This window comes from Sus scrofa, chromosome 2 (genome assembly GCF_054392235.1).
Source record: "Sus scrofa isolate SSC_HxYL_T2T_F1_AM1 chromosome 2, Sscrofa_HxYL_maternal_Yorkshire_Landrace_v2.0, whole genome shotgun sequence".
NCBI lineage: Eukaryota > Metazoa > Chordata > Mammalia > Artiodactyla > Suidae > Sus > Sus scrofa.
The window spans coordinates 132,262,174-132,288,098 of record NC_139384.1 but is presented as its reverse complement, the minus strand read 5'-3'; the positions used below and the strand labels follow the sequence as shown (position 1 = coordinate 132,288,098).

Below are 25,925 nucleotides of genomic sequence, written 5' to 3'. Positions count from 1 at the left end.
CTGGAGAATGTTCTATGTGCACTTGAGAGAAATGTATATTCTGTTGCTTTGGGATGTAATATTCTATAAATATCAGTTAAATCTATCTGGTCTAGAGTATCTTTTAAGGCCAGTGTTTCCTCATTGATTCTCTGATTAGATGATCTTTCTCTTAATGTAAGTGGGGTGTTAAAGTCCCCCACTACTATTTTCTTGCTGTCAATTCTTCCTTTTATTGCTGTAAACAGTTGCCTTATATATTGAGGTGATCTTATGTTAGGTGCATATATATTTACAATTCTTATTTCTTCTTCTTGGATTGATCCTTTATTAAGTAATGTCAAGTAGGATTTATTCCATGGATGCATGGATTCTTCAATATCCACAAATCTATCAATGTGATACTCCACGTCAACAAACTGAAGAATAATAACCATATGATCATCTGAATAGATGCAGAAATAGATTCAACACCCATTTCTGGTAAAAACTCTCCAGAGAGTAAGGACAGAGGGAACCTACCTCAAAATCATAAAAGAAAATATGAAAACCCCACAGCTAACATCATTCTCAATGGTGAAAAATTGAAAACATTCCCACTAAGATGAGGAACAAGACAAGGATGTCTACTTTCACCACTATTATTTAGCATATTTTTTGAAGTTCTACCCCTAGCAATCAGAGAAGAAAAATAAATAAAAGTAATTCAACTGGGAAAGAAGTAAAACTATCACTGTTTTCAGATGATATGATACTAAGAAAACCCTAAATATAGAGTCAGAAAACCATTAGAGCTCATCAATGAATTTGGCAAAGTAGCAAGCTATAAAATTAATACACAGAAATTAATTGCATTTCTTTAATAATGAAAGATCAGAAAGAAATCAGAGAAACCATCCCATTTCCAGTCACATCAAAACAAATAAAATATCTGGAATAAACCTACCTAAAGAGACAAAAGACCTATACTCTGAAAACTATAAGACATTGTTGAAAGAAATCAAAGATGACACAAACAGGTGGAAATATATACCACGCTCTTGGACTGGAATAATCAATATTGTCAAAATGACAATACTACACAAGGCAATCTACAGATTCAATGAAATCTCCGTCAAATTACCAAAGACATTCTTCACAGAACTAGAATACAGTATTTCAACATTTGTATGCAAACACAAGAGACCCCAAATAGCCCAAGCAATATTGAAAAGGAAAAAATAAAATGGAGTAATCAAGCTTCCTGACTTCAGACAATACTACAAAGCTAGAGTCATCAAAACAATGTAGTACTGGCACAAAAACAGAAATATAGACAATGGAACAGGATAGAAAGCCCAGATATAAACCCAAGTACCTATGGTAAATTAATCTGTAGCAAAGGAGGACAGAACATACAGTGGAAGAATGATAGCCTCTTCAATAAATGGTGCTGGGAAAACTGGAAAGCTACATGTAAAAGAATGAAAGTAGAACACTATTTAATACCACATAAAAAAACAACAACTAAAAATGGATTAAAGGCCTAAATATAAGACCAGACACTATGAAACTCCTAGAGGAAATCATAGGAAGAATGCTCTTTGATGTAAATCACAACAACATCTTGTTTCATCCACCTTCTAGAATAATGACAGTAAAGACACATATAAACCACTAGAAACTAATCAAACTCAAAAGCTTTTGCACATCAAAGGAAACCATTAAAACAACAGAATGGGAGAAAAATCTTCACCAATGTTGCAACAGACAAGGCCCTAATCTCCAAAATATACAAACAACTTATGCAACTCAACAACAAAAAAACAAACAACCCAATTGAAAAATGGGCAAAAGACATAATAAACATTTCACCAAAGACATACACATGGCCAGCAGGCACATGAGAAAATGTTCAACATCACTAATTATTAGAGAAATGCAAATCAAAACTACGATGAGGTACCACCTCACACTAGTCAGAGTGGCCATCGTTAACAAGTCAACAAATAACAAATGCTGGAGAGGGTATGGAGAAAAATGTACCCTCCTCCACAGTTGGTGGGCATGTAAATTGGCACAACCACTGGAAAACAGTATGGAGGTACCTCAGAAAAATAAATATAGAGCTACTGTACGATCTAGCAATTCCACTGCTGGGCATATATCTGGACAAAACCTTCCTTGAAAAGGATACATGCACCCCTATGTTCACAGAAGTACTATTTACAACAGCCAAGACATGGAAACAACCTAAATGTCCATCGACAGATGAATGGATTCGAAAGATATAGTACATATCTATGATGGAATATTACTCAGCCATAAAAAGACAAACTAAATGTCATTTGCAGCAACATGGATGGATCTAGAGACTCATACTAAGTAAGATAAGCCATAAAGAAAAAGACAAATACCATATGATATCAATTATTTGTGGAATATAAAATATGGAACAGATGATCATATCTAAAAATAACAAGCAAACAAGCAATCAAAAAAATAAACATGTCATGGCCAAAAAGAGCAGACTTGGGATTCTTGGGGGGGAAAGGGGAGGAAGTGGGATGGATTGGCATTTTGGGGGATTGGGGAATGCAAACTGCTATGTTTGGAATGAATGGGAAATGGGATTCTACTGTACAGCAAGGGAAATGTGTGTGATTGAGTCACTTCGTGGTACAGCAGAATTTGATGAGACATTGTAAATCAACTATACTTTAATAATAATAAAAAAGAATGGATGTGTGCACATGTATAATTGAATAACTTTTTCTACATCAGAAATTATCACAAAACTGTAAATCAACTATATTTCAATGAAACTTTAAAAAATCAAAAAAAAAAAAAAAGTACCTTACAACAGGAATTAAGTTCTAAGTAACTACATAGAAGCAAACTGATCTAGTGACATGGAAGCCCATTCACATGTTGGTAAGTTTATTTTCCAGTCATCTACTTTATACCTTCTCACATTTATTTCTCTCTTTATACCTGATTAATGCTATACAGAGACAGCAAGGTAGTCACTAAATAGACTCTATCACCATATCCAAAAGCTCTGTGAACAATATGCATGTCCTGGGACTAATCAAATTCCATTAAAAGAAAAACTGAATGGACCTTTTAGTAATCATCAGTACTCACACCTCCTGATCTTTTGATAAAAGGTATTATTTTTCACTTTGGTTGCAGATAATATATCAAGGATGGCAGCAGTTTCCACAATTTTCTCTTTGATCTTCTCTACAGAGCTAGAGTTCTGGATTAATTTTGCCAGGAACAACTATTTAAACATGGCATTGTTGAGTCATAAGCATTACCCTTTCATTTCCAACTTGCCATATGGGAAACATAGATCTTTTCTTGAAATGTATTAAAGTTTTGATCAAATGCATGCCACATTAAATGTTTGCAGCCATACAGTGAATACATATTGCCTGTTTAAAAATCAGCCAAGATTTACAATATAATTCCATTGCCGAAGTTATCTGTGACAAAGCCGAAGCAAAGCCAGATATCCTTATACACATAGTAAAGTGTATTTTATTATGTTCCATTTAGACATCGTAATATAAGATACATTAGGGTTCTAGGTATGATGTGGGGTGCAAGATTTCATAGTTTGCAATTCCTTCTGGAGAATCTATAATCTATCTATCTATCTAGTTCACTCCTAATTCTGTCTTTGAATGTTGACACAACTGTCAGGGCTTACACATAGGCTTGGAATGTCCACATCCCAGATAATGCTTTAACCAGCATCAGGAGGAAGTTCACTTTCCCTTTGTACATTTTGAGAGTGCTTTGTTTCATGCTTAGCGATAACTGAGTCTGCTCTCTTTAAATTATTGATCAATCCTTTAAAGAAGGGTACTAAAAATATCTTGGGGATGCAAGCTCCTGCAGAGAACAGTGATTCTTTTTTTCATAGTAATGCATGTATTTGAAAGCTTCATGACTTTAACAGATATTTATTGAACATATACTATGTGCAAGAACCCTGCTAGACCTTAGGGATATAGATGACAAATACGTCAAGTTCTTGTTTAACTCTTTGCCTGTCTTTTTGTCTGTAATAGGCAGCCTATGCCTATTTAACTCATTTAATCTTTCCGACAAAATCAACTTCTCAATTGCGTTATTTCCCGTTCTTGAGCACTTTTCCCTTTATGGAACTATCTCCCATATGTAGATGCCTGGAACTTAATGTCAAAGGGCAGGTGTGTTTTCTGTTTTGGCGATAGGCCATTCATCATATGGGCACATCCATATTTCATCTTGGACATGCATATTATATGATATTATATGATATGCTCATGCCTTACTGTAACCTTGGCTTACTTCCACTGTTGCTGCTTTCTATTTTTCAGCACAGAATCTCTGTGGTTTAGCTTATTAGGTCCCAGATTATTCATTTGGACTCTTTCCCTCAGGGAGCCTGGGGTCTCAGAGTGGTAGTGTCAGAGACAAATGCTCAGAATTTCTTGTAATGACTCCTGATTCTGGCTTTGTGATGCTGTCACTCACTCCTCATGGACAGCTATCTCTGCCAGGTCATTATTTCCCTGCTGAAGCAGCTCCCTACAATTCTGTTTGGGCAGCTTCATATCCCAGCTTTCTATGAGGCATCCAAATGAATATATTTGAATTTCATGGTTGGGGAAATTTATTCATGAAACCTGGAATTCTGCCTTGATGTTGCCCATTGATCTTTCAGTCTTTAAACAAGATATGATAGCCCAGAAGCTATCACTTAATTATACTCTTTTGAGAGAAATAAGTTGAAGGTAGGAGGGGTAGGAGCAAACTTGCCTCTCAAAAAGCCCAGAGAGCAAAACTTCTGGGTAGATATGTTTAGGGTATTATGATATTCACAGGAAAGTGACTTATATGGATCAAAATAAATAATTTAGTGTGGTAACCCAATGGGGCCCAGGTAATAAGATGGGAAGTGATAACCTGTCCTTCAATACAATATTATTTTCTGGTCTTAAATGGTTTTCATTCTTTGTCCTTTCACTTTTCTTAATATTTAAAGGTAGAATAAAACAAATGTGCTTATGGAGCCCCCAGGGGCAGGATGGAGGAGATACATTATTTCATAAAAGGCAGATAGATGGTCCTGACATTCCAGCTTCCTCACAAATACTGTGAACATGGTAACTTCTCCCTCTCATGTAATGCTGTTGAGTGCGTTATCAAATTTAACACCACTCAATGTTTCATAAGTTTTGCAAATTTATGTCTCAAGGATGAATTCTTCAAAAAAAAGTTTGGTATGTTGTCATGTCCAAGTTACTAATTGACTGAAGCCTATGGTGAGCTTAAGAGAATAAAAATATATTTAATGGTGGAAGAACAAAAAATAAGCCAAATTATAAATCCTGTTCCAAAGATAAAGTATTATGACAAGGCTCATGTTAACTTAACTATGCTCTGAATAAACTATTCAGTAGGCAGACAGCAACTATAACCAGCTAGTTGTTATTTCAGAGCTGAAAGACCCTTATTCCCTACATATAAAATAAAATGTATAAATGTATATATCTGGGTGGACAGTTTTATGTGGGAATCACATTAAATGAGGCTGATATACAATTCAATCATTGACATACAGTCTCAACTTCAGCAACTACAATGTCCAACCTCATGCCAATGGGAAAAACAGCTCTGACTCCCTCCCACTCAGATTCCGCCATAAAATACATGGAGTGACGTGTGTGTAAAAGAGGACTGGAAAAGGGTGTGGCAAAGAGAACAAGCAAGGCAGATAAGGCAAAGGAAAATGTGTCTGTCAAAAGGCCAAAAAGGGAGATCCATTCAGAACACACAAAAGCAGCGAGTTTTATCAGATAGTCCTATTTTGGAAAGGAAAGGAAAGGAAAGGAAAGGAAAGGAAAGGAAAGGAAAGGAAAGGAAAGGAAAGGAAAGGAAAGGAAAGAAATTCCAGGGCCCTTTACATTTGATTATATTGACTTCATAGAAAATGCTTGGGTGACAAAGATGGAGTAGATGGTACACAGCAGCAACATTTGCACAATATCATCATTGGTGCCTTGGGTACCAACAACTGCTGAGTGGAATCACTGCTGCCCTGTTGATTTTCCCGGCTTCTATACTTCCTCCCAAATGGACACCTTACTCGTTAGTTCTGAGTACCAAAGATGTTCAATGAATGCTGGCTTGTTAGTTCTGTCTCTTTCACTTTCCAAATTACTTGCCCAATGATCTCTCTTCCTTCTCATTCTCTATTAATTTACTCCACATTTAAAAAGTCTTAGTGTAGACCATTTGAGTTTACCTGCATTTCAGAAGATCTCAGAAAAAATTTATCTAAAGAACACAATCATTTCACGTTTTCTTTTCACCATACCTAATTTGTTCCAGTCACGTACATATATATATAGTCTTTAAATCCTATACAACTTTTCTGTAATATAGTTTTTAGGACTCTCTTTGTTAAGTACTTGGTAGAATATGTGAACTAGTGTGGCCAAAAGAACATTTTCTTTATACTTTTCTGTGTGACCTTTAATATCATTACCCATTATCTGTCTCTAGTGTTGGTATTTTACTATTTTTATGGCCCTTGCTATTTTATTTTTTTCTTTCTTTTTTTTTGAAATCTTGAGAATACTCACCTGTGTGTTACATCTGAGTTCCTTTAGCTCAGTCTTTGTTAGCTGCTATCTGTGGGAGTTTGCTTCCTTAGATGTGGACCTCAGAATAGAGGAGAAACCTGTTTTCTGACTCAGCTCTTTGTCGGTCTCCACTCTGCATGCTTGGTTTTATGACATAAAGAGGGTTTCTTTTTTTCTTTCTTGATTGAAAGGTTTTTTTTGTTTGGGTTTTTTTTTGTTTGTTTGTTTGTTTGTTTGTTTAGGTTAAACACTTTTTCCACAATAGGAAAATTATGAATGTCATGACAATTATTTTTCTTTTGCTCCATTAGACATCTCTTTTATATCTACCCATCCCTCCTTATCCTAACCAATCTACTTTTACAAGAGTTTGAGGATATGCATGATGAGATTTGGAAATATAGGAGGAATGCTTCTGTTTAACAATTCTTATTCTCCATGACATGCAGGCTTCAGATCCACTAGCACAGTCTCATTTTCATAACATTAGGCTTCATTAGTTTGAGCCCTAATGTTAAGAACCCAACTGGAAGAGATTTGAGTGTGCTCAAACGTCTACAGTATGAACAAGCATAAGCTTCACTTAGTCATTAGATAAATATGTTAAATCACCATGCGATATCTCTATTCACTTACAAGAATGGGTGAAATGAAAGAGGTAGACAATACCAAGTGCTGACAAGATTGCAGAACAGCTGGAATTCTCATACACTACTACTAGGAGAATAAATTGGAAATATCACTTTGGAAAGGTATTTGGTAATATCCACAATGCTGTATTCCTACCATTTGACTTAGTGATCCCAGTCCTAAGGCATGCCCAATAGAAAGACATGTTTAATCATCTTATAAGAATACTATCTGTAATAGCCTCAATGGTGAACCAAACTGGTTCTTTATGCTGTATTCAAACAATGGAATGCTATCTATATACATCATTAGGATGAACAAACTATTGCTTCAGGCAATCGTATGGGTCAACTGAAAAATATAACAGAAAGATGAAAAACCAAAGCTGAAAGATGTGTAATGTACTTTGAGAAACAGAAAAAAATCTTAATCTGTGTATTAGAATTCAGGATATTAGTTACCTTTCAGAGGATGATGCCTTGGATGAGATATGAGGGGACTTGAGGGTTGCTTGTAACATTCTATCTCTTGATCCAGGAACTGGTTATATGGGTGGGTTCATTTTGCATATAATTATATGCAAGATGTATAATCACAATTTGCATGTTTTTCTGCTAGTTCATTATACTTTAGTACAAAATTACCTAAAAGAAAACAAAAGGATATAATTAAGATGTTTACAAATTATGTCCACCACCTATAAATAGAAGCTAACTAACCAGATACATTTTTAAAAGTATCAATGTTTTACACAATAATATTGTGGCCATACATTTTTTAACACGGGAATATATCTGTAAAATTTATGTATTTTAAAAATTATTATTAAAATAATAGGCACAAAGATATCAAAACTAATTATATTTTTAATTTTTCAGCATTTCAAAAGAAAATGATTTTCACTTCATTCTTAAAACTCCTATGCCTTTCCCATTCTGCAGGGAGAAAACTGAAGTAAAGTGATATTTTCTTGGCTCAGAAGTCTTAGAAAGTCACTAGAAACAGAAAGCAGATTAGCTTTATAGTCTTGTTGGTTAAGCAGAAATTATAACAAGTCAATGGGAATTAGTAAGTTTTACCTCTAAATTTAACATATTTTCCCGCCCATACTTATGCTGTTCTCAGATTGGCTCATTCTAAATTCTCTGCACATGCATGTAATGAGTAATAAAAGAAAATGCCTCTATTTTCAAGCCATGACATTACTGTCTGATTTACCAACGTTCAAGAAAAAGAAGAAACCACTTAGTGATGAATAAATCAGCCAAACTAAATCTTTTAATTTAATCTGATTCTGTAGTAGTCACATAGATATGACAGAGATGAACTCTTAGGAAAAAAAAAAAAGGGAAAAATGACAGTCATTTTAAAATGGTTTGTAAAAACAATTATAAAACATGTAGAAAGAATCTCAGTCTAACTAAATGATATTTTTAAAAAAATGAAGACAGCCTTGCTATTTCTATCAATGAATAACTGATTGATTGCAAATGATATTCCTATTATTAATGAGACCTGACAATTCCATCAGACTAATATGCAACAACTGCGCTTTAATTCTCTTGATGAGCTTATCACTCATTTTTTCCATGAACTAAGAAGTACAAAATGAAAGCAAGAGATATTTGGAAGGTGAAATGAAGGTACAACTTTAAGGAGCAGAAAGATTGTTTATGTTTCTCTTGTCCTAAATCAAATGATAAAGAAGAATGTTATGGCTTTTAGTTTATCAAGAGTTATGCTCTCAATTTTCAAGTAATCCATTAAACAGTTTTTATTGTTAGAAGAGCTACATTTTAGTCAGACAGTTTACGGAGTATCAGTCCACTCTTTCTAATTCTCTGAACCCAGATGCTTAAACCTCCGGAACAAATCTGAGACCAAGAGTCTATGAGACTAAGCTCTGTTTTATCCAACTTAAAAAGTAGAGCAATGCCTCCAAATTGATGATTTTCTAAGCAATTTGGGTTTAATAGGTTGATTCTGTGAAACAGTAATTCTCTGACCTTGAACAAATCACCCTACCACTAATGAAGACTGTTTTTTGCACTTTGAATACAAAAGTGTTTTGAGATGCTGAAGTAATGATACAAAGTCATATCAAATAACTACTTATTTCCATATGGCTAGATCTGTGAGAGCACAAGCAAGAATTCTATTAAGATAATTATAGAAACTATGAGGAAAACACATGTGCAAATGAAACTATCAAAGAGAGAATCCAAAGATTACCCAATTTATTTTGCAATTTATGTAGGCTTGCAGAAGGTAAAATATAAAAAAATTAATTATGTCTGTGATAATTCCAAATTTTTCTTGAGTATGTCAATCTCATCTAAGCTATAATTCTATATCTGACATTTTAATGGAAATGACAAATTAAATTTATTGAAAATGCATCTTAGGGAAATGATTATTTACTCATTCACCCTCTTGAAAAATATTTGCTAAACAGATGTTCTTTGTGCTAAATTTTTTGGGAGGAAAAACATGAAAGGAGGCTTCATTTACCTCTCAAGGAGTTTACAGAGCGTTAGTGGAGAAAGAATTCTAACGCTGCTTTTGGTTGTAGACTGAATTTGTTTCATTGTTCAGACAAAGCATATAAGAGAAGTATTTTTTAAATCTACTTGAGTTCAAAGAAAATAAAGATCTCAAGTGAATAGGATAATCAGCGAGGCTTTCAAGGAGGAGTGCACATGAACCAGAGGTTACAAACATGAAGGTCTACAGGGGACAGGAGACTGACATAAATGAACAAAGTCAGCCAGGGAGCCATTTGCAAGACGAAAGAGAGTGGTAAAGACTAAAGAAAAAGGGAGAGTGCATGTTCTTTTTAAAGGGGAAAATCTTTACTTAGTTTCAGCTAATTATAACCATGTACTGGAATCATTATGTGGCAAATTCTTCTAATTTCTCAAGAGAAGCCACAAATCTGGATTTTTTAGGTGCAATCTCCAGCCTTTCAGATTTTGAAAATATAAACATATATAAGATTTCAAAAATTATATATAATATATAAATTGATTTCAATCTTTATATAAACTCATACATGTGTATATGTCTGTGTATACACACCCAAACACATTGTTCGACTTTCATACAATTTACACTATAGATAGTGGATCATAACCTAGACAAGATAGCTGAGTGTAACAAAATGGGAAAGAGGAGCTCTCTAGGAGAGAAGGTGATGTGGAGAAGAGAAAGGGAAGGTCAATTAACATTAAGAGGTTTAAACTGACTGGTGTGTGCACCTGTGTGCATGCATGAATGTTTATTTGTGTTTATCTGTACAATAGAGTCAGAATAAGTTATTGATGATAGATCACATGGTTACTGGCTACCATAATAATGAGTTTTGAACTTTTTGGAAAGGCCTAGAAACTGCCAAAAGGTTTTCAGCAAAAGAGTGACTCCGCTCAATTACTTTGCAGGGTTTACTCGATGAAAAGCCACAAATCAAAGGAGAAATTTTTTCCTAAAAGAAATCCTGCTTTTTTAAAATCACTGCCATTTCAAACCACTTATATGTTATTACTCTTACAAACTCTTGCTCTGATACCCAAATATTTCTCAAATTAGTGAATATTAGGCAAAATAACATATGTAAACTACTCAGTGTATTCTCTGAAACATAGCTGGAATCAAAGGTTAGTAAACATTCTTATTGGAGATATAGTAGAACACCGGATCATTTAATATTCCTCAATTAACATCATTTAAAGCTGTCTATATGTAAAAGTGTAGAAATGCATTAAAGCTAGGCAAACAAATGACAAAAGTCAAAACAATAACAAAAACCTTAACTAATTGAGCAAGACCTCTAGCAAGGGTTAATATAATGACCTGGTCATGATTCACCATTATGTGAGTAGACATAGATGGGTGGCCAGCAGAGGGAACACAATTTGGATTCTCCTGTCTTACTAATTAAAGATTTGTGTACACCCTCAGGCCAGAGACCTTGCCTCCTATGTTTTAGGTAATAAGAAATACGCAGCCAATGTTCAATAATAATAATAATTAATATTGAATCTTACTCCCTGGGCAGTGCTCCCAGTATTGATGATGTCAGTGAAGATTATGTCTCCCAGGAAAACAAGTAGGATGAATTTCCTGGCTGGGCTCCAGTTAGAAGTAGAAGAGAAAAAGTAACTGCAGTGTATCATGCAATAAGTCACAAAGATCAGGAAAAACTAACCAACACAAACGATGCTCAAGTCACTTGTCCTCCTGTCTTTTTGACCCTTTTCCCTTCTTTTACTTTATGTATGTTTACTTCATAATATAGTCAACACCCATAAATCCATAACCCAACCCAAGAAATAAACATTATCAAATAATAACAGGAAAACAGACAAAAAGAGCCGGGTCTGGTCAAACTTCTGGAGTGGTTTTGGACCGCCCTGCCATGCTAAGCGGGGGCAATGCTTCAGCACCTGAATGTTGAAGAGAGCTGGTAGGGGAAGGTACAGATGAGGGCTGTATGGAAACTTGGAGAGAAGATATTCACAGGAGCTAGAGTAGAAGCTATTTACTAACTAGCGTGGAATTCGTTGAGTTACTTAACAACCTCTCCATAAGTAAGCACTATTGTGGATTTCATACCATTATTTTATTATGCACATATATTAACACCGACACCCACACCAACACACATATATCTTTTCCATTATTATTAAGCATTTGGAAAGAAAGTATCAAGAAGTTTGTAAAGGGCATTGACTGCAGGAGTTTTTATGTAATAAGGAGAACTTGCCAGTTTCGTGAAAAAATCTAATAAATATGTTTCAGAGCTCTGATAGATTATGCTGCAGACATGGAAATGGAATTTTAGGGGACATGGTGGCCCCAAGTTCAGTGAAAATGAAACAAAGAGAGCAACTTTATCTCTCTTCATCTATCTCTCTGTTGTCTATACATTTACTCATTCAGGTCTCCTTTTACTAATTCCGAACAGTCATTAATATTTGACAGCCTCTAGCCTCTGCTCATCCTTGTATTCATTTGGGGCATGACTAAAGTCATGAGGCAGCTGAGAAGATCAGCTCCTAGTCCTCACCACCCTGACCTAGTCTTCTCAGTGGAAAGCACTGTCTAGATATGAACACATTTGTATGATCATCATAGGGAACTCAAACCTATTCTATAATATGACCGTTATTCAATCAGCAGTGATCCTTGTTACACAAAAATCTATCAAATACTAGTTATTTCTGTTAAATCAGTTAATAAAAGTAAAATGTCAGAATGCTTTTGTGAAACTGAGACTCAGAATGGTCTTTTTTAAATTAGCTGGACTTTTAAGATCTGAAGTCAGACATTTGTCATGAACACCTCTAAGACCATTTTGAATTGTTGTCATGGTTGTTGTGAACCTCATGGCTCTTCAGTGCCCCTCTTTGTAAACATCTCCATCATCCAAAATTAGTTTCATGCCTGAACTACCACATCTCTAGATGGCAAATATAGCTCATAGTCAACCTGTAGCTTCACTAAATGCAATTTCAATCACATAACAGATGAGAAGCTTGGTGAATAAAATATCCTCCAACAGAGCAAACATTCTCTGTTTATTTCTATAGATATATCTTTAAATAGCTAAAATTGCAATCACAGAAACCATGTTCCATTTTCTGATCCAATATCAGCTCTAATAATTGCTGATTGTCTTTTGAAAACAGAAATCAGAATTTCAAATTAGTGTTATCATAGAAATTTCCAAATTATGATCATTTTGAAGGAAATACTCTGACAATTGTATAACTTTATTCTTAATAATCTGCCATCAGACTTTTATTTTGTAGTCTGATATGTGGAGCTGAGAATATGGGGGATAGTGATTATTGAAAAGTGGGTAATATGCAAAAAGATAATGTGTAAATTTACATAAAATATGAAAAAGAGAATATTTACCAAACAAATTATTAAAAGTTAGCTTAAAATACATGTAAGATAAAGAAATTCTTTAATTTGCAGAATTCTTCTTTGGCAAGAACTCAGTTGTTTTCGATATTTTCTTTCTATAGACCATTTTAAACATTTCTTGTGTAATATTCTCCCCACTAATTAGTCTTTACATATCCAATGATATTTTGGAGGATAACAAAGTGAGCTACTTGTCATATTTGAAATTTCAGCAATCAAACAAAAAATAAAAGCTCAAGCTACTTTCCTTTAAATTGGCTCAGGCCAAGATTTTCAGACAGAGGTAACTTACTGTTTATATACTATATCCTGCCCAGTTCTGAACATAGATTTAGAGAATCTGTAATAAAGAAATCTTTAAATGTTTAGCAACTCAGTTTGAATTGTAAATTTTCTTTGGGATTTGTATATGAATTTTTCCAAATAAATTTTTAGAGAAAAATCTTACTTTTTGACTTTGAGTATATATATATTGTGTATATCTGGGTGAGTAAAGAATGTTAATGTTAATATTATTTTTGAGGATTTAAAAAAGAATCACACTATATTTATTTAATCTTCCTAACTTTGATGATTAGCATAATCAAAAAGAACAAGCATCCTAACATTCAGTCAAAGCAGTTTGCCAATGAATTTCACTCACTGCCTTAAACTGAGAAGAACTGAGGACGAAATGCCTAAGAAGTTCCTCTCCCTTCTCATGGCTGCTACACTTAGCACAGAGCAACAGTTTACCTGCCAAAGATGTTCTAAAAGAATGGTGAAGTGCCAGACTCTTGTCCTCAACTTTGTCATTTTCTTGTGAACTGATTCATTTATTAGCATTAGGAAGGCTTACTTTTAAAAATGAGGTGTCTTAGTCATTTGGGGAGCAGATGTCTATGATCTTCTGACTCTAAACCCAACCATTATAACCCCCCTTTCCCACCTACTCTGATAAAGGATTATTTTCTGAAGTCAGTGGCTGAGTACTGCATTTACTGAGTCAGAAGAAAACGATGTATGTTTTCCTTTCTGGAAATTCCAATACGTAGGTATGTCCTGCTTCCCCATATATCTCATTTCATTTGTTGGAACTAGTTGGGACACTACATTTTAAAAGTTTTTTGAATTTGTCAAGAAAAAAATCATTTTATAAAATATATATTTCATGGTTACGGTGTAAGATTTTTATAGTGGTCAAAGTGTTTTAATGCTAATTACAAATCAGTAATTTTAAAATATTTACTTGTGATAAAATATAAAGGACTCATTGTATAACTTTAAAAGGAATAGCAAAAGTAACTTTTACTTAAACTATAATGACAGTTTAAAGTCAACTCCCAAGGTCCCAGGGCTATTTATTTGCTTAGATATATATCACATTGAAAGACTTTTCACTAGAAATTATAATGTATTGTGGTCAGCTGAAGACATTAAGAAGCAGATAGGTCAGAACATTTTTAACCTCTATTCTTATATTAACAGAAGAAATTTAAAACCAGTTGAAATTATCTTTGGAGTCATTTTGTGACTGAGAAAACCAATTCAGGGTAATTCCAATATATGTGCAATCATTCTGAGCTAATCGCCCCAGATGGAAGTTCCTGCACTTAGAAAACAGGCCTATTTTAAATATTAATATTCCTTCCAGGATGCCCTATTAGAAACTTGTGTCAGTCATGTCAAAACCTCAATGCCTCTTTCCAGTTGGGAGGGTCTCATTGGATTAGAGTAGCAGACTCACACCAACTCTCAGCATCTATGATTTTATTCAATAAAAGTAATCCTGTACTTAAGCTTGGAATACATAGAGCCGTAAGGTCTTAGAGCATTTCAGACTGTGTGCAGTATTGTGCTGGTAAGTGATCTACAAAGTGTTTTAAAGCTTATATTCAACAAACAAATATAAAAGTGGAAATAAATCCCAAAATGTTTAAACTTTTTAAAAAAGTGAAGAGACCTTAAGTTGTTCTATATATAGAATTCATCTGCGTACAATGACAGTTTTACCTCTTCTCTTCCTATTTGGATGCCTTTTATTTCTTTTGTTTGTCTGATTGCTGTGTCTAGGACTTCCAGTACTATGTGGAATAAAAGTGGTGAGAGTGGACATCCTTGTCTTGTTCCAGATTTTAGTGGGACGGCTTTCAGCTTTTCCTCATTGAGTATTATATTTGCTGTGGGTTTGTTGTAAATGGCTTTGATTATGTTGAGGAATATTCCCTCTATACTCACTTTGGTAACAGTTTTGATCATGAATGGATGTTGGACTTTGTCAAATGCTTTCTCTGCATCTATTGAGATGATCATGTGGTTTTTGACTTTTCTTGTGTTAGTGTGGTGTATGACATCGATTGATTTGCATATGTTGAACTGTCCTTGTGCACCTGGGATGAATCCCACCTGATCCTGGTGTATGATCTTTTTTATATGTTGTTGGATTCAGATGGCTAAAATTTTGTTAAGAATTTTCGTGTCTATATTCATCAAAGATATTGGTCAATAGTTTTCTTTTTTTGGTGATGGTGGTATCATAGAATGTCTTTGGGAGTGTTCCTTCTTCTTCAGCCTTTTGGAAAAGTTTAAGGAGGATGGGTATAATTCCTCTTTGTATGTTTGGTAGAATTCTCCTGTGAAGCCATCTGGTCCTGGACTTTTATGGGTAGGGAGTGTTTTTATGACATATTCATTTACATTTCTAGTGATTGGTCTGTTCAGTTGATCTCTTTCTTCTTGATTCAGTTTTGGCAGGCTGTAGGTCTCTAGAAAGTTTTTTCATTTCTTCTAGGTTGTCAAATTTGTTGGCATACAATTGTTCATAGTATTCTCCCATGGTTTTTTGTATTTCTGTAGTATCCATTGTGACTTCTCCTTTTTCATTTCCTATTTTGTTTATTTGGGTTTTTTCTCTCCTCTTCTTGGTGAGTCTAGCCAGAGGTTTGTCAATTTGGTTTACCTTTTCAAAGAACCAGCTCTTTGTTTGATTGATTTTTTCTATTGTTTTTTGAATCTCTGTTTTATTGATTTCCTCTCTGATTTTTATGATTTCCTTCCTTCTGCTGACTTTAGGTTTTTTTTGTTGTTGTTGTTCTTTTTCTAATTCATTTAGATGGTGGATTAAGTTGTCAATTTGGGATTTTTCTTCTTTTTTGAGGAAGTTCTGTATTGCTATGAACTTCTCTCTGAACACTGCTTTTGCAGCACCCCATAGATTTTGAGTGGTTGTTTCTTCATTATTATTTGTCTCAAAGAATTTTTTAATTGCCTTCTTGATTTCCTCATTGACCCAATGGTTTTTTAGTAGCATGTTGTTTAGTCTCAATGTAGTCAGTTTTTTCTCACTTCTTTTCCTGTGGTTGATTTCTAGTTTCATGCCATTGTGGTCAGAGAAGATACTTGAAATAATTTCTATCATCTTAAATTTGTTGAGGTTAGCTTTGTGCCCCAGTATGTGATCAATTCTTGAGAATGTTCCATGTGCACTTGAGAAGAAGGTATATTCTGATTTTTTCGGATATAATGTCTTGAAAATGTCAATTAAGTCTATCTTTTCTATTGTTTCCTTTAGAGTCTCTGTTGCTTTATAGATTTTCTGTCTAGAAGAGCTGTCCATTGATGTCAGAAGGGTATTAAATTCTCCTACTATGATTGTATTCCTAGCAATTTCTCCTTTCATGTTTGTTAATATGTGTTGTAGGTATCTGGGTGCTCCTATATTTGGGGTAATGTATCTATTGACAATCGTAATATCCTTTTCTTGTATGGATCCTTTAACCATTAAATAGTGTCCTTCTTTGTCTTTCTTAATGGCCTTCGTTTTAAAGTCTATTTTGTCTGCTATGAGTATTGCAACCCCTGATTTCCTGTCTGGCCCAGTGGCATGAAATATCTTTTCCCATCCCCTCATTTACAATCTATATGTGTCCTTAACCCTAATGTGAATATCTTGTAGGCAGCATATTGGAGGTTTTTGCTTTTTTAATCCAATCTGCCACTCTGTGTCTTTTGATTGGAGCATTCAGTCCATTGACATTTACGGTGATTATTGATAGATGTGTATTTATTGTCATTTCAAAGCCTGTTTTCCAGTTGATTCTGTGTTTCTCTTTTCTTCCTTTCCTTTTATGGTTAGATGATTTCCATTTATTTTATGCTTCCAAAAACTACTTGAAGTGATCAACAAATTCAGCAAAGTGGCAGGATATAAGATTAATATTCTGAAATCAGTTGCATTTCTGTATACTAACAATGATATATTAGAAAAGTAATACAGAACTACAATACCTTTTAAAAGAGCACCTCGAAAAATCAAATACCTGGGAATACACTTGACCAAGGAGGTAAAGGACTTATATGCTGAGAAGTATAAAACATTAATCAAGGAAATTAAAGAAGATGTCAAGAAATGGAAGGATATTCCATGCTCCTGGGTTAGAAAAATTAATATGATAAAAATGGCCATACTACCCAAAGCAATCTACAGATTTAATGTAATCCCTATCAAATTACCTATGACATTTTCCACAGAACTAGAACAAACAATTCAAACATTTATATGGAACAACAAAAGACCCAGAATTGCCAAAGCAATCCTGAGAAACAAAAACCAAGCAGGAGGCATAACTCTCCCAGACTTCAAGAAATACTACAAAGCCACAGTCATCAAGACAGTATGGTACTGGTACCAAAACAGACAGAGAGACCAACGGAACAGAATAGAGAATCCAGAAATAAACCCAGACAACTTTGGTCAATTAATCTTTGACAAAGGAGGCAAGAACATAAAAATGGGAAAAAGACAGTCTTTTCAGCAAGTATTGCTAGAAACCTGGACAGCTGCATGCAGATCAATGAAACTAGAACACACTCTCACACCATGCATGAAAATAAACTCAAAATGGCTAAAAGACTTAAGACAATACACCATCAAACTCTGGGAAGAGAACGTAGGCAAAACATTCTCTGACATCAACCTTACAAATGTTTTCTCAGGTCAGTCTCCCCGAAGCAACAGAAGTAAAAGCAAAAATAAACCAATGGGACCTCATCAAACTGATAAGCTTTTGCACAGCAAAGGAAACCAAAAAGAAAAAAAAAAGACAACTTACAGAATGGGAGAAAATAGTTTCAAATGATGCAACTGACAAAGGCCTAATCTCTAATTATACAAACAACTTACACAACTCAACAGCAAAAAAGCCCACAACCCAATGGAAAAATGGGCAAAAGGCCTGAATAGACATTTCTCCAAGGAAGATATACAGATGGCCAACAAGCACTTGAAAAAATGCTCAACATCACTGATTGTTAGAGAAATGCAAATCAAATCTACCAGGAGATAGCACCTCACACCAGTCAGAATGGCCATCCTTAGTAAGTCCACAAATAACAAATGTTGGAGGGGCTGTGGAGAAAAGGGAACCCTCCTGCACTGTTGGTGGGAATGTAAGCTGGGACAACCACTATTGAGAACAGTTTGGAGGCATCTGAGAAAACTATACATAGAACTACCATATGACCCAGGAAACCCACTCTTGGGCATATATCCAGACAAAACTTTACTTAAAAAAGACACATGCACCTGCATGTTCATTGCCGCACTATTCACAATAGCCAAGACAGGGAATCAACCCAAATGTCCACTGATAGATGATTGGATTCGGAAGAGGTGGTATATATACACAATGGAATACTACTCAGCCATAAAAAAGAACAAAATAATGCCATTTGCAGCAACATGGATGGTACTAGAGACTCTCCTCCTGAGTGAAGTAAGTCAGAAAGAGAAAGACATATACCATATGATATCACTTATATCTGGAATCTAATATATGGCACAAAGGAACCTTTCCACAGAAAAGAAAATCATGGACTTGGAGAATAGACTTGTGATTGCCAATGGTGGAGGGGAGGGAGTGGGAGGGACTGGAGCTTGGGATAAATATATGTAGAATGTGGTCTTGGGATGGATTAGCAATGGAATACTGCTGTGTAGAACTGGGAACTCTGTCTAGTCACTTATGATGGAAAATGTAATGTGAGTAAAAAGAATGTATACATGTATGTGTAACTGGGTCACCATGCTGTACAGTGGAAAAAATATATACATAAATGATAAAAGAAAATTTTTACCAAAAGATGAAAAAAAAAGTGAAGAGAAAGAGGCATTTTTCACAAATCATTCTTTTATCTGGCAGCCTGGGTACAGAGAAGTGCTAGGGAACAGTCCAGGCCACCATAGTTGAATTTCATTCAGCAATTTTTCTATTAAAAATACAATGATGGAATATCATTAGTTGGAACATCATGAGTTGACAGAGGCATGTTCTGGGGCAGAAAGCCTCACAAAACTTTGTTATTGCTAAGCTGAAGAGAATCCCATGATTATAACCAGAAAATGGGCATATTGGAATGGAACTGTTTAGACTTATTGATATCAACTGGATCTGGCTCTTGGCTCATGGTCTTAAAAAATGTTAGTTAAAAGCCCACGGTGGTACTCCTCTAACTGCAATTGGTTTGGGGGTATTTTCCAAAGCTTAGTGGTTGGATGCACACAGTAACTTTACTCTAAAGATGATAAATATTCTCTTGGGTGGGCTGTGGGGTACTTTACAAAGAAAGGAGCAGCATGCACTTTTTTTTTGTTATAAGCCAAGAAAATCTTTCAAGCAGGTACTTTGCTACTCTCAGTGGGGGACTAGACTTATTTATTTATCATTGAGAATTTCCTTTTTTTTTTTTTTTAATATATGACCCATCTATGCTCTTAAATAAGAAATACTAACAGAATGCAGGAATAAGTATAAATTTACCTCTTCCTATGAGATCTATTAATTTTGTCTCTAATATGATAACTTTTTTTTTTTTTTGTCAGAGGCAGAGGAAGGTGAATACATGAGGACAGAGAAAGAAGAGACTTTTCTCCTTAAAACATAGAAGCTCTTTTCATAGAAAATGATAATGAGGCAGAATATTAACTCAGGTGGTCAGCGTAGGAGCATGGGCTTCAATGCATTCTTTGATATGGCCACTGATTAACATTTGTGGCTTAAGGGCTCCAGGGAGTAACATCCCCACAGGACTTGTTTACTATAGGGAGTGTACTACGCCCAGATGGACATTAATCTCTAATCTCCTGTGACTCAGTTTATAGGACGAAAAGGACAAAGAAACTGTGAGACTTATAGGACATTTCCACCCCTAGGACCCTATTGGACAAGGGCTGATATAGGTAACTAAGCAAGGCCAATGGGAGAAGACCACATCTCTCTGGACCCCATGTTGGTACCCCCCAACTTTAAGGAATAAAAACCCCTATAGGACAATGGGAGCTATCTGCTTTTCTTAAATAAAAGCTTTGCTTGCTTGCTGCCTATGTGTTCACAGAGTTCATTCTTCGACCGCGGTGAACAAGAACCTGGATTCCAGTATCATTTTTCTGGCATCTATAATACTTCCATCAACTATTTAGTAAATGAGATGCTTTTTAGTCTTTACCTTACTAAATACACACAAGTTGTTAGAAAAGTTTAGGTGTTAATATGCTCATTTTACAAATGTGGACACAGATACTCAGTAAAGAACAATAACGTGCCCAAGATCAGTTATATACTTGGATCATGATAAGATTTCAAAACTGGAATGCCAGACTCCAAAGACCAGCCCTTCCTCTGACCTGCACTGCTCTCCCTGCTTACTTGAAGTTTTTCTACAAACTCAAGATGTACCTAAAGCTTTCTTGGGTATTGAATGTATTTGGGCTCTTTCTAACTTAATGCAACTGGTCTCTCTGCAGCATGCTGGTGAAATGGGATTTCCAAATTAATAAACAGATATGGTTAAAAGTCTGAAGTTTGATATATTTACAACTTGGCTATTACTGCTTCCTGATCATTGTCCATCTCTGTATTGTGGCCTATTTTTATTGCAGTCTGAAAGGTTGATGATGATCAGAGAGACAGTAAAACACACCAATAAAAGTATTATATGTGCATGAGATTACACTTGCAGATATCTGTAAACACGCTGGTGACCCCTATCAGGGGATACTAGAGTAGGGTATTCCTTGTGCCAGTATCTCTCATACTTATAGGAATTGAGAATAATCTGAACCTTCAAGAGAAATGATGTATTTTTATCAAGTCATTCTAGGTGCTGATTAGCACCCTAACTGTCAAAAGCATTATTACCTACTCTGTATTTTTAAATGTCCAATTATTCTCTTTCTCTTTTGGGCTTTCTGTTTTAAATGCAGTAAAGCGCTCAAGTTTGATGGTATTGATTATAGTCTGCATTAATCTTTCAAAATAAGCATTAGATCTCAAAAAGACCTCATTTGAATCAAGTGTAAAGAACAAGTATGCACTCTTTGGCATTCGTGAAACACTATTTCATGCTTTCAATATGGGCACTTTAGAAAACTGTAAAGGCCAAACACTTCCTCTTTATCATTGTGATTAGACTTATAAGTACTATGACAATTAGCTCCTAAAACCCTTCAGGATTCATCCTTGAAAGAAAGATCCAAGGACATACATCCTGTAGAGAGGGAAGTGAAGGATGTCTCAGGATAAAAGAACCTCCATTATGTTTTAGTGGTTGGGAAGAGAAGGGCCTGGACTAACTTTCCTTTTGTAGAGCGACAGAAGAAAACCCAGGATTCCTAATAAAAATCCCAGGCTGGACAAGATTCACATCAGGTGCCATGTCTAACTTTAACTAATGTCAGTGCAGACGGAGGCATTTAGTGATTTGGGGGATGATTTGAACTTTTTCTTAGGCTTCAGTATAAATGGATTCATAGGTGGAATAGAAAATAGAAAGAAGGGAAAAAAAAATACTTGTGTTTTGGAATTACTCAAAATTCCAATTCAGCTCCATGGTCACAGAACCCTTTATGTTTACGAATAAAATGTATTTTCTCTGGCAAGGTCCTACAAGAGGGTTTTTTTTTGTTTGTTTGTTTTGTTTTGTTTGTTTTTGTTTGTTTGTTTGTTTGTTTTTTTCCATGCAGTGGAAATGTCTCAGGGATGAAAGTTTTTCTTTTATTTATTTGCCATTAAAAAAATCCACTTTAGTGTTTTGACACGTCTTTTAAATACACATAGTTTGCAATTAGTGACTTGTTAGCTGTTTCACCTTTATGCTATAAAATATTACCATGAATGAGTCTCTCAAATAAGACAGTTAGCCTCTTGATCCTACTTTGACATTTAAAAAGAGGATTATCCTAAAGATTAGCATTAATCAAATCAGTTCAAAGACTGCACAGCTACAGCCCCAAGGAAAGAAGTTACACTGGGTGAAAAATCTGTTCTTTAATTTTTCTTTCAGAAACCTGTTTTAAAATGCTTATGTTTTTTTTGTTTGTTTGTTTGTTTTTTCAAATTTTGTGATTATACATCCTTCATTATTTCTCATCATGGATAGAGTTACTGGAGTTAATGCCAAAGAGTGCATACTTTTGGAGCTGGATATATTTAAGTTAGTTACTGGTGTCTACATAGATGTGGTTAAAAAAAAAAAGTAGTGGTCTTTGCTCAGTGTGTGGTCTTGCTATCCTGATGGTATTCAGGCCTCACCTCTCTGCAATATCAGGAAAGGAGTTAAGTTTGTCTTTGGTCCTTCTCCTCTGGCCTTTTTCATTCTTCTTCCTCTGCCTCTACCATCCTCAAAAATACCTGGCTTATATAGTCCTGACCTTTAGGATGATCAGCTGAAGCAGTATCAATGGTGCTTAAAGTACAGTCAGTTTTTTCATTATATTGGGAGCATGGAAACACTTCTTCCTCTTGTCCTTGGCCAGAAATGTCTCATATCCTGTCAAAATCAGGATTATTTGCCTAACGTCAGAGAAAGTGAAAAAAAAAAAGGTATTATTGATTGAAGAGGCTCATCTTCTTGTTTTTTGTTGTGTTTTTTTTGAGGGTTTTATTTTGTTTTTACTTTTTTTAGGGCCTCATCTGTGGCATATGGAAGTTTCCAGGGTAGGGGTTGAATCAGAGCTACAGCTGCCAGCCTACACCACAGACACAGGATGTGAGCCATGTCTGTGACCTACACAACAGCTCACAGAAATGCTAGATCCCCCACCCACTGAACGAGGCTAGGGATTGAACCCACATCCTTATGGATACTAGTTGGATTCATTTACACTGTGCCACAACAGGAACTCCCCAGAGGCTCATTTTCTTATCTAAGTCTGTTGGGCAATGAAAAAGAGACATTATCTGTGATACTGTTATAAATTTGTGGAGTGTTTCATCTCTATATTAATCCTTGAACAAAAGTGATTCCTGAATTCAATTTCCAGAATATAGTCTTACTTTCTGTGTGGCTGTTTTACCACAAACAATATTATATAATTAAATGTATCTTTAGATTATTTTCTTTAACTAATACCCTCTACAGTTATTTATTTAGCAATTTATTGTTAAGAAGTAAGAGAAACTCTCCAGGAAATATCTGGGAGTCTCATACCTGTTTGCATTTACTTGGCTATAACCACTTCCAGAGGTTAATGACTTGCTTCTCTTCCACTTTCTGTATCTTTTGGTAGTTCCCCTCACCAAGAAGGGGATTCTAGGAAATACTGCTCCAAGGCTCAGAGGGAATGATAGTGATTCCAAGCTAACAGGAGTCAGTCCATTAAGGTTTTAAAAAATATCTCTGACGCCATCAGAACTCACCAGCATCACTGCGTCCTGTAGCAAATATTCAACAGGAAGGATTCCAGGCTCTAGCCTCTCCTAAGCTGTAGGGCAATCTGATTCCCATCATGATCTGCAGCTATGATCACACTCAGAAACAGTACCCTGGATTCCCACACTCTCTATGGTAGCTCCCCAAGTGAGGTGTTGGAGAGGTGTCCTTGGTAAGAAGAAAAGGCTATTGTTTAAGTCTTTACAAGTAGGGGCTAGGTAGGGAATATCAGATCAACATGGTTACTAGATATTATATGTCTCATACATTTCAGTTTGCTCGGACATAAGCACAGAGCATGGCACCTTGAAGGCACCTCATACATTTTGTGGAATAAACAGATGAATAAGAGTGCCCTTGACATTTCACCCTTGCCATGCTATTTGTGTCTGCCTTTCCCAAATTTGCTACTTAGCATGTGCACTTTCTTCAAATATTTTTCTTCCACAAATGGTTATCCTTTCTCTCAGGGGTCCCCAGGCAGCCTCTTATCTCCTATGTTGGTTATTTTATTGTCCCTCTGTGAGAGCACAGGAAGCTGCACCCTTTGTTCCTCACTGTGTATTCCATCACTGAAGTCTGAGGAACTAGATTATGACTGACTTAATGATTAGGTCTGAAATGAAGGAAATCAGGGCCCTGGTGAAAATCCAAAATATCATCAAGTTGGATGCACCAACACTTGCACAAGACCTTTATGTCAGCAGGTTTGGCTCTTAAGAAGACTCCATTCTTCATTGTGATATTTTGAAAATTTGTGAAGAAATGAGTTTACCAGCTGAAAGGTCTTTGTGAAGATAAAGCAGCATTGCAAACACTTGACTACAAACTGTGTTGTCTAATATCTCTCTTTCCCCATTGCTATTAGTAAGCTTTCTAGTCATTAAAACATGGCCACATAAGGATTAAAAGACCCTCTTCCCCAAGCAGGGTATGGGTTTTACTAAACACAACTCTGCAACCATCTGCACAGAGGTGTCCATTGCAGCCACAAGTACTTCTCCAATGCATGCTCTTAGTCCCAAAGCTATAATCACAGAATCTCTGGAATTACAAGAAGAAAAGGAGATAAGAGTTTTAACATGTCTAGCTCAGTGTGAAATATGGAGCAGATAGTCAATATATGATAGCTCATTTTACTGTCATCAACCTGGAAAGATACTGCTTCCACAAACTTACTGTGATGCAGTGGAAAACATGGTATTATATTTACATCCACCATTGTTCTCAGTGAGAAGATGCTCTATTTCCTGAGAAACACTTTTGACTTTTTGCATCCCTATTACTTCTTTCTCCCAGAGTCTCATCACTGTCCTATGGATTCATTAATATGGCTCCTTTCCCCTAAGCTTCCTTACTTTAGTTCATTTTCACGAAGCTGGTAGAATTTTCTTCTAAAAGTAAGCCTTGTGGGCACAGTTTCTTCCTTTAAATCTTTTGGTTGGCTCCCTATTGCCTAGCTAAACTGCTTTATTTATTTTAAGTCTCCTTTAAGCCTTTTATTTTCAAATATGCATTGTGAATCTTAAGATGTGGACATATGTCAGCGTTCTACTAATGCATTCTCCATTAAAACTTTTTTTTACAGAGCCTATTTAGGGAATTATTATGAAGGAACACACAAGGCCAGGCTGTACATGTCCAAACCTCTCAGTACAAGTACTCAAAATCTATTGACAACCCTCTCTCAAATCTCAGCTTCTCTCTGCTCCATCCTCATTTTTTGTTCCAAATCTACTATTCTCAAATAGCACTTTTTTTTTGGCTTTGTCCCCACCTTTGCAGATAATATTTTGACCTCAAAAGCTCTCTCCTCAAATCTCCAACCACACTTCTTCCACTCAATCTGCTCAACTTGGTGACTCACTGATTCTTTCAGAAACAGCTCAAATGTTATTTTCTCTGAAGCTGTTTCATTCTTCTATCTCCTGAGAAACGTGGGTATGTTGGGAGTATAAAAGGACGGATAAACTATGTTCATACTTCCCTTACAACTTTTTTGCATTCCTATGTGAAACTCTGTCTCCCTCATTAAAAATAAACTCCATATGGACAGAGATGGACATTCTTCATTCT

General features: G+C 35.5%; 1 long non-coding RNA gene across 3 annotated transcripts in view; it reads right to left on the bottom strand.

The window, feature by feature from the left end:
- LOC110259775 (uncharacterized) overlaps positions 1-25,925 on the bottom strand; it is a 1,242,567-nt gene that overhangs the window by 317,754 nt on the left and 898,888 nt on the right. For 2 of the 3 annotated variants that reach the window (XR_014838625.1, XR_014838626.1), the window contains one exon: positions 7,694-7,876. This is a non-coding gene — a long non-coding RNA (uncharacterized LOC110259775). Of the gene's footprint in view, positions 1-7,693; positions 7,877-25,925 lie in introns of those variants that run through there. The other variant, XR_014838624.1, reaches the window with a different exon arrangement.